The 10,335-nt window shown below is 38.9% G+C and overlaps 1 long non-coding RNA gene across 1 annotated transcript; it reads right to left on the minus strand.

Moving 5' to 3' along the window:
- Nucleotides 1–361: 361 nt before the first annotated feature.
- Nucleotides 362–7,425, minus strand: LOC118231348. Its single transcript, XR_004766043.1, has 2 exons — nt 4,673–7,425; nt 362–772 (listed from the first exon to the last, which is right to left on the minus strand). It is a non-coding gene; the product is annotated as an uncharacterized LOC118231348 (long non-coding RNA).
- Nucleotides 7,426–10,335: the final 2,910 nt, after the last annotated feature.

Raw genomic sequence — 10,335 nt, forward strand, 5'->3', positions numbered from 1 at the left:
TCCTTAAACTTCCAGATCAGTGATTTTTGAATTATGGAATTTGGTGATGTGAGCTGTACTTACTGCACTTACCTTTCAGTTGCCTTTAAGTTTAATTTTAAAATTTGTTTATAATTTATTATCTCATGAGTGTCTCAATATACAGTGTCATCCATAACCTTTGACCTTTGCTGTATTATAAAACTAATTGACTAGATATACTGTGGTATATGTAAACATAAATAGTATATGTATTATTGAATTTTTGACAAACTGACAGTTATGTACTTTGTTCAGTCTACTGATGTGTTTATACAGAAACACAATGAACTTCATTGTTTAATGATTTTCTTCGCAAATAATGACAACAGAATAATGCTCATCACATTTCATCACATTAATATGATAAAATCAAAGTTTATTTTTTCAGCATTGATTGTTGTCACTCATGCTGACGCATGTATGCTTGCTGCCAGTATTTGAACAGAATGCTCAATTCAGCACTACATCAACCACCCTGGTATCTGTATTACAGGCATCTGAATAAATTAGCATCACAGTGTAAATATACTCATCCAAGCATCACAACCTCTTCTGAAGCTCTTTTGCAGACCCAGAAATTTTGCATACACACACATACACACACACACACACCCACACACACACACACGCACACAAATCTACGCTCGCTCTTTTACTTTCTCTTCCTCATCACTCCTCTTCATATCTCTGCCTCTCCTGTCCACCACAGTGGTTGGATGAATGCCAGGGGGTTTCTTTATGTTCTTGATCCCTGATCATGAGAAAGAGGCCTATGAGGAGGTATGACTCTCACAAATGAATTCTGTTGCTCAGTCAGGTTCTCTCAGGTAACAGTGAGGTAAATACACAGGAAAACGGCTGAAAACTTACCGCACTCACTTCAAGGACTCAGTCAGAAGGATACTAGACAGCACTTAATAAAATTAGCCTTCTTTTTTAAAAATTTAATTAATATCAGAAATATCTTATATATGATAAATATCGTACACATATATTATAAAATGAACATGTGTACTTATCCAATATTACTTAAACTTTTAGTTTTGGGTAAAATGGGTTGATAAATGTTGCACCTGGCTGAAGCTAAATGTCATGTGCTTAACCTGATATTTCACATATCCACATTTGTCTTGTTAATCTCCATGCACACATTACACTGCTGTATGAAGCTCTCAGTGAAAGGAATGGGTGTTACCCCTTTCCCTCAGCCTGCAGGACACAACATTGAAGTGAATGTCTTGATAGGCCTGTGAATGTTTGATTCTGAGAATGGCAAGCAAGCACCGATACTTTCTACAGCTTGATATTTGCTCAGAGGCACTTGGTAACTATTAGATTTTATATTTAGCTTTTTGGCTCTTAGTTTTGTAATGTGTTACAGATATTGGTCTCATTTAAATCCACTAGGTGGCAGAATAGCGGTTATGTTGCCTATCAGACTGGCCTCTTGAATGAATATGCTTAAACATATTAAACAAGAATGCCTCTGCTTGGTAACCAATGACGTCCTGGGTTTCAAATTTTTCAGTTGGCTCACGTGCATGTTTTGTTCTCCTGTTGGTAAATTAGGGACTTTTTTGATCGTGTCTGGCCTTGATGCTTGTGAAGGTTGATTATCTACAGGAATGCTGGGCAGGGAGTGAGCCTCTGTAATGCCAACTTACCTATTTTTACATATGAGATATAAGGGGTCATTGATGATTTCCCTCCTGGCATTCCATCTTAAGATGGTATATGCTTGTTTCTATCTTTCTCCTTCTACCAGTGATACTACAATAGACAACTTAGGACCTGAACAACAGTAACAATGACAAAACAAATCTTTAAAAGACATTGTACATTCAATATCAGTATGCATTGGGTGTGCTGAACTGAAGCGCCATTATAAAACGTTGTGTGCCCAATGCAATTGACAGTTTGAGGTATGTGCCTTAGCATTGTTCAAAATGTTTAAAAGCCATTCTGTCATTTAATGTATTATTTATTGTTTTCTTATGACCAATTTCTGTACAGAAATATTACCCATAGTTTATAAGGGTTGCTTCTCCCTGTTGTTGCCCTGGTCCACAACAACCTCCTGTTACTCAAATGATGTTTCAATACCATTGGTAGTAAAGTTATTACAGACATAGACATGCATGCCATGATCGGTTTTACTTCACAGTTACAGCTGGAAGTTTTTTATTTTTTTAATTTTGGCTAAAAAAAATTAAGTAATAGAATCTTGTTGTGTCTACTGAAATGAACTTGCCTTTATAGTGTCCTTGCTTAAAATGCTATTTAAAGTATTGAGATATTTTTGAGGTAGTCTTTGTATCTTAACAGGTTCAACTGTTCTACTGCATAATTCCTCTTTCTTCACAAGGTATAACTGTCTGACTGAAGTCATTGGTTTACAATCATGTTCCAGCTTGCTAACTATAAAATGAGTATGATTGCAGAATGGACACTTTTGACTAACATATGTTGTTCACTCCTGATATTACCTCACCTCGTGATATATCATGTTACCAAACCTGTTGTATTTACTGTACCTGTCTCAATCACATCATCAGATTGTAATCACACTAAACTTCCAAACATTCAGAAACGCCTCTAATTAACACTCTTTTGTGCAGAAACAATGATTAAGGACGCAAGCAAAAGCACACGCACACACACACACACACACACACACACACACGCACGCACACATACCTCTTGCTCTCATTAATATTAGCGTGTTTATGCTTATGATGGATGGTGTGTGTGCCCTGAGATAGATTGGCGACCTGTCCAGGGTGTATTTCTGCGTCTCGCCCAATGCATGCTGGGATAGGCTCTAGCACTCCCCGCAACCCTGACCAGGAATAAGCGGGTATAGATAATGGATGGATGGATGGATGGGATGGGAAAGCATTATTGATAATGCTTTCCCATCCTGTTGCCTGGAGTCAAATCATAATCTGTGACATAATCATTTTTTTAATCATAGTGTAGGGACTGGATTCTTGGGAATCATATTTCGAATGCAATAATACTATCTTCAGTTGTATAGCACTTTAGCTCAAAGCATTTTACAGGCATTAAAAGGCAAGTATGTTTTTGTGTTTCTATTCCAGTTGATAAACACAAAACTAATTATCATGTCTCTTCCCAATCTGATAGTAGCTCAATCTCAGATACGGTCTATTGAATGATTTCAGTCATTTCAATGTGTAGGATTTTCATGTTTTAAAAGTGGTTTTTGGATTTTTGATTAGTTGCCTTATAATTTTTGAATATATTATTATTTTTTACATTTTTTTGGACCAATAGTAAGAGCTTAGATTAGGTTTTCGACTTTTTCAGTTTTCATGTAAAAATTGACAAAAAATTTCCTATGGTTGCCGATTTATGATCTCAATTCATCATTGAATGAACATACACTATATGGCCAAAAGTATGTGGACATCTCACATGCAACATCTCATCCAAAATTATGGCCATTAATATGGAGTTGGTCCACCCTTTGCTGCTATAACAACCTCTTCTCTTCTGGGAAGGCTTTATATTAAATGTTAGAGCATTGTTGCAGGGATTTTTTTTTCATTCAGCCAGAAAAGCATTAGTGAGGTCAGACACTGATTGGGCAATCAGGCCTGGCTTACAGTTAGCTTTCCAACTGATCCCAAAGGTGTTAGATCAGGTTGAGGACAGGGCTCTGTGCAGGCAAGTCAAGTTCTTTCGCACCGTTCTTGGCAAAACCATTTCTATGCGGACCTCACTCTGTGCCTGGGGGCATTGTCACGCTGAAACAGGAAAGGGCCTTCCCCAAACTGTTGGGGAAGCACAGAATTGTCTAGAATATCATTGTATGCTATAGCATTAAGATTTTCCTTCACTGGAACTAAGGGGTCTAGCCCAAACCATGAAAAACAGCCCTAGTCCAAGGGGTGTCCAGGTATTTTTGATCATATAGAGTATATTATTGTCAATTGCTCTGATTTTGGACAATTACTACATTTTCACTGATGTTAAGACAGGGCTGTAAACTTTCAACTTCTGCCATGGTTGCTACACAACCTCACTTTTACTTATATAAAGGCATATGTGTCCCATAACATTTGCCTTTTGTTGACTGACTCATTATTACACACGTTAACAGTCTTTTCTCTAGCTAATCTCCATCCACACACAACACATTCTAGTTGCAACATGCATCTTATCTCTCAGTGAAAGCAATGGGCATTACCCTCAGCCTGCAAGATGCAGTAACTGCTTATTACAGTGTTTATTTTATACTGAGAATGGCGAACCAGCATTGATACTTTCTACAGCTTAGTATTTGACCAGAGACACTTGTTGACTGTTAGATATTATTTTTAGAGCATTGGGCTCTTAGTTTTGTGGTGTTGGTTTTTTCTGATTTAAATCCACTATATTGTGGAATTGCTTTCATGGTGCCTGCTGGATAGGCATCTTGAATGAATATGCTTAAACAAATAATGCCTTTGCTTGGTAACCAATGACGTCCAGGGTTTCAGGTTTTTCAATTGGCTAGCATGCATGTTTTCTTTTCCTGTTGGTAAATTGGGGACTTTTTTGATCATCTCTGGCACCGATGATTGTGAAGATCAGTTATCCACACAAATGTTGGGCAGGGACTGAGCCATCTGAAATGCCAACTTACCTGTTTTTAATTTTGAGATATTAACAGTCATTGATTGTTTCCTGCATTCCATCTTAAGATGGTGAACCTGTTTCAAATAAATTCATAGGATTGAGAAGATTAATACTTGTGTTCCCAGTGTTACTAGCAGTATAACATTTGAACAACAGCAACAACAAACAAAAATTGTAGAAGTTATTCTACATTCACAAGCATGTGTATGCATTGGGCATGCGGAAGGATTATTTAAAAGCAACGCATGCCCACTGTGTCTCAAAAACAGTTAAATATTGGACAAACACACACACACTCACACACACAGCCACACGCATTCCCTTTCAGTTTCTCTTTTCCACCTCTCTGTATATCTGTGTCTGTGCTGATATTTGCTTTATTGCCACAATGTTTGAACAAGTGCCAGGGGCTTTCTGGTTGTTTTTGTTCCCTGTATGAGAACAAAACATGTGAGGTTTGACATAAAGAAGTGAAACCTGCTGCTCTGCCTGTACTCTCTTAGCTCAGGGACTCAGCTTAGAGGAACTGGGCAAGCCACTGATGGATGTTGTTGAAGGAAATCTTTGTATTCAGATATCTAAACATAAGATTACTTATTTAACTTTTTTTTACATTTTATACAGGTGACAGTGGCAACTTAACTTGTAAGAAAAGTGGACAAAATCTCATCAGAGTATAATTAAGCAGATGCTGTTCTGTTCAAGACAAACATATAAACAACTAGATAACTGTAGAAGTAAATATACATAAGCATAGCCTCGGCCCTGAGCTATTGCAGCAATTATGCTTTTAATGGGATCTTTAACATGTAAGATGGTTAAACATGGGATTTAACTACAGGCTTTCCCACTTTAATCCATCCACGAATATTAAAACTTTCCAATTTGTTAAAAAGAGGTGTGAGTAATCCTTTAGAAAAACAGAAAGTATGGAAGTATTGATATCTCTTTATGTAGAAGGTCTGATGTGACCGATCTTACATTTTGCATTGGGAATTCCCACAACATAAGTAATTATGCATTAAACATCCACCTTTCTTTCCAATTTATCATAAAATTTGTCATCTGCAGGATTCACAGTAAAGGAGTAAAATAAAATCTATGAGACAGCTTAAAATGTATCATGGCTCAGCAAAGTTTAAGTAAAATGGAAATTGTGCCTTGGTGGTGGTTAAGTGCCCATATTACCTTTCTGATGGCCTCTATGAATTGAAGACTTGAAACAGAGAATCCCTTTGCATGGTAACTGATGACATCAGGGGTTTCACATTGTTCAATTGGCTGACACTTATGTTTTTTTCCCGCAGGCAAATTAGGGACTTTTTCAACTTTGGTTCAGCTGTCCGCAGGAATTTTGGCCAGGCAAAGAACCACCAAAAATGTCAACTGACTAGTTTGAGAAGTTCGATTAAGGCTTAATCATTTCACACTACAGTTCAAAGATTAAAAATACTCCTATTTGTGTGTCTGCTCATACCAATGCTGCTAGTGCTATTGACCAGAGAGCTGAGCAATGGCAGTTTATGTCAGCCCCAGCAATGCATTCTGGAAAAAGTCCATTCTGGAAATAAAATCATTATTATTTTTATTTTTTATCTTTTATTGTTTATATACACCCTGAGAGCTTCATATTTAGTTTCTTATGTAGTCACATCATTCATTTTTATGTTAAAATTCAGCTCTGAAAAAAAAGCTTTTACGAGTGTTTGTTCTGTGGTGCAGTGGGTAGCACTTCGCAGCAAGCAACTGGAATCGATCAACATTATCCTTAAACTGAACTTTAAACTCAATGCAAGTATTGTTTTCATGTATAGTTTCCCATTTTTTACCTTTTGTTATCACTGAATACCTTAAACTGTGTTTAGAAAAAAAAAGTTGTTTGTTTTAAAAAAAAAATAAAAACACACAAATTTAATAATAAATCAAACAAGAGTTTGTTCTTGGCCTTTATCTCATGTGTAGGATGTTAGCTATTGGCAAAACAAAGGTTGTGAAGCAGAACTGTAACTGCCCTGCTGGGAATCCTTTTACCTAACAACAGGTCCATCACCATTTCTTTATTTTCTCATTGGTTCCTAAAGATGGAGGAATTTATTTTGTTGGGTGGTTGCTTAAAGTAAATGGAAACTTCCATGAAGTCATGAAGCATTTGTGTGAAGTAGTCCTGTTTGTATGTGTACTGTACCTTCCACCCCACTCATTTACTGTCCTTCTGGTTAAAGTGGACTGTAAAGGGTAGTGGTTCACTTTACATGTGTTTGTGTTTTTTCAGTACTGTTTTCATGAGTTTACTGATAAAACAGACCTGCCATGTTAAATTGATTATCCATTAGCCAAAAGCACCTACCATGCTAAACGTCCTAACACTGCCTGCAGATACAGTAATTAATGTTCCATTTATACTGATGTATTTTTGTTCACATTCGCTGTAGTATGTTTTAAGATTTACTTCAAAAAATAAATATATTTTTAAAAACATACTCTTTTTTTAAAGAAGAAACTTTCAAAATAGAAATATAAATTATTGATTAGAATTCCAACAGGGAGAAAGTTCAAGTAAAATAGAAATTGTGCCTTGGTGGTGGTTAAGTGTCCATATTACCTTTCTGATGGCCTCCGTGAATTGAAGACTTGAAACAGAGAATCCCTTTGCATGGTAACTGATGACATCAGGGGTTTCACATTGTTTAATTGGCTGACACTTATGTTTTTTTCCCCACTGGCAAATTATGGACTTTTTTCTTGATATTGTCTGGCCTTGATGCTTGTGATAGGTTCAGCTGTCCGCCGGAATTTTGGTCAGTCAAAGAACCACTAAAAATGTCAACTGACCAGTTTGAGTCAAGTTCGATTTATGGCTTAATCATTTCACACTACAGTTCAAAGATTGAAAATATTCCTATTTGTGTGTCTGCTCATACTAATGCTACTAGTGCTATTGACCAGAGAGCTAAGCCATGGCAGTTTATGTCAGCCCCATCAATGCATTCTGGAAGCAGTCCATTCTGGAAATCAAATCCTTATCATTTTTATTTTTGATGTTTTATTGTTTATATACACCGTGAGAGCATTATATTTAGTTTCTTATGTAGTCACAACATTCATTTTTATGTTAAAATTCACCTCTGAAAAGTATAGCTTTTATAAGTGTTTGTACTTCGGTGCTGTGGGCAGGGCCGGATTATGGTCCCATGAGGCCCCTGGGCACATGTCTATTGGAGGCCCCCCACCCCACCCCAACAACGATCTTAAATGATAACCACTAAACAGTGTGCTAGTGTGTAACAACACCACAATGTGCATTTAGCATACTTGTTCTTTTGGGCTAGCTAATAAGCTCTCAATGAGGTTTTTATTCCCACGGCCACAGCATCCCATGTTTTGAACAAATAGTAGTTTTGGACTAATAGCACTAATAGTTAGCTAGCTAGTAGCTTTGATTTAAGCATCATGACTAGCGTGCTGTTTTAACATTTATTCAACCCACTGTAGCTAGCTACCCCTTTATCTTATACCCCTTTCACACAGATGACCCGCGAACAAATGCCACTCAGTGGCATAGGTTTTGTTGGAACATTGGGGGGACACATTAAGCGGGGGGTCTGGGTGTCCTCCCCCAGGAAATTTTGAGCGTCAAACACTTCATTTCCTGCATTCTGATGAATTTTTATGCACCAATTTGTGCTTTTCTGCATCAATTTATGGTGGAAATGCTTATTTCATGTTTTTATTGGGGGGACAAATGCACGTGTTCTAAATTTTGGGGGGGACGTATCCCCTGCGTCCCCCCCCGAAATCTACGCCTATAAGCTAACTAATTTCTGTTAACAAGCTGAATCATATGGGCAGCTAGCTAGGGAAAATGGGCAGCTAGCTAAAATAAAGGGATAGCTAGTTACGGTAAGTCAAATAACGAACGGCTTGCCATAATATGACGCCCTTCAAACTGTCCTGTTATGCATAATGAACTGACTTGTTGGTGAATATTGTATCATGCCACAGCATATTGTAGCGTGCCAACCAGTGGCTCAGTTGTACAGCACTGTACTCTCCGAGAGGTTCTCGTTTTAAGCATGCACTGTATGTACCAAGGGGCCCAGGTGTTGCGCTCAATGTATGCACCAAGGGGACTGGGGGCCCTAGTGGTCAACTCACGGTTTAAGCACCGAGGGGCCTCACATTGTAAGCGCTGTGGGGCCCGGGGGCCCTAGTGGTCAGCTCATGCTTTAAGTCCCAGGGGCCCAGGGACCCTCACACTTTAGATGCCAAGGGGCCCAGGGGCCCTAGTGGCCAGATTACGCTTTAAGCCCCAGGGGCCTAGAGGCCCTAGTGGTCATCTCACTCTTTAAATGCCAAGGGGCCCAGGGGCCCTAGTGGCCAGATTACGCTTTAAGCCCCAGGGGCCTAGAGGCCCTAGTGGTCATCTCACTCTTTAAACGCCAAGGGGCCTGGGGGCCCTCACACTGTAAGAGCTGAGGGGCCCAGGGGCCCTCACACTGTAAGCACTGAGGGGCCCAGGGGCCCTCACATTGTAAGCACAGAGGGGCCCCGGGGCCCTAGTGGTCAGCTAACGTTTTAAATACCCAGGGGTATTGGGGCCCTCACATTGTAAGCAGCAAAAAGTCTGGGGGGCAGTAGTGGTCAGCTCTCGTTTTAAACACCAATGGGTATGGGGGCCCTCACATTGTAAGCACTGAGGGGTCTGGGGGGCCCTAGTGGTGAGCTCATGCTATAAGCACCCAGGGGCCTAGTGGTCAGCTTGCACTGTGCACACTGAGGGCCCTAGCGTTCAGCTTCTTCGGGAAGTCTTAGGCCATGCACTGCACGTGGCCTGAGGCTTGGAGGCCCCCTGGCAGTCCAAGGCCCCGGGGCACTGGCCCCACTGGCCCGGTCCATAATCCAGCCATGGCTGTGGATAGCACTTCTCAACAAGCAACTGGCATCGATCAACATTATCCCTAAACTGAACTTTAAACTGAATGCAAGTATTGTTTTCATGTATAGTTTTCCAATTTTTTTTACCTTCAGTGATCAGTGAATACCTTAAACTGTGTTTATAATAAAAATGTTTTTTTACAAAAACACATAAATCAATAATAAATCAAACCTGAGGACAAAAGTTGGTTCTTTATCTCACGTGTAGACTCTGTAGCTATTGGCGAAACAAAGGTTATAAAGCAGGACTGTTGCTCTGCTGGGAATCATTTTACCTAACAACAGGTCCATCACCATTTCTTTATTTTCTCATTGGTTCCTAAAGATGGAGGCATTTCGTTTATTGGATGGTTGCTTAAAGTAAGTGGAAACTTCCATGAAGTCATGAAGCATTTGTATGATATAGTCCTGTTTGTGTGTGTACTGTACCTTCCACCCCCCTCATTTACTGTCCTTCTGTTTAAAGTGGACTGTAATGGGTAGTGGTTAGCTTTACTTGTGTTTGTGTTTGGGTTTTATCAGTACTGTTTTCATGAGTTTACTGATAAAACAGACCTGCAATGTTAAATTAAGTATCCATTAGCAAAAAGCACCAACCATGCTAACAGTCCTAACAAAGCCTGCAAATACAATAATTCATGTTCCATTTATACTGACTTATTTTAGTTCACATTCGCTGTAGTATGTTTTAAGATTTACTTTAAAAATAACTTTAAAAATAACTTTAAAAAACTT

This window comes from Anguilla anguilla, chromosome 1, assembly GCF_013347855.1.
Source record: "Anguilla anguilla isolate fAngAng1 chromosome 1, fAngAng1.pri, whole genome shotgun sequence".
NCBI lineage: Eukaryota > Metazoa > Chordata > Actinopteri > Anguilliformes > Anguillidae > Anguilla > Anguilla anguilla.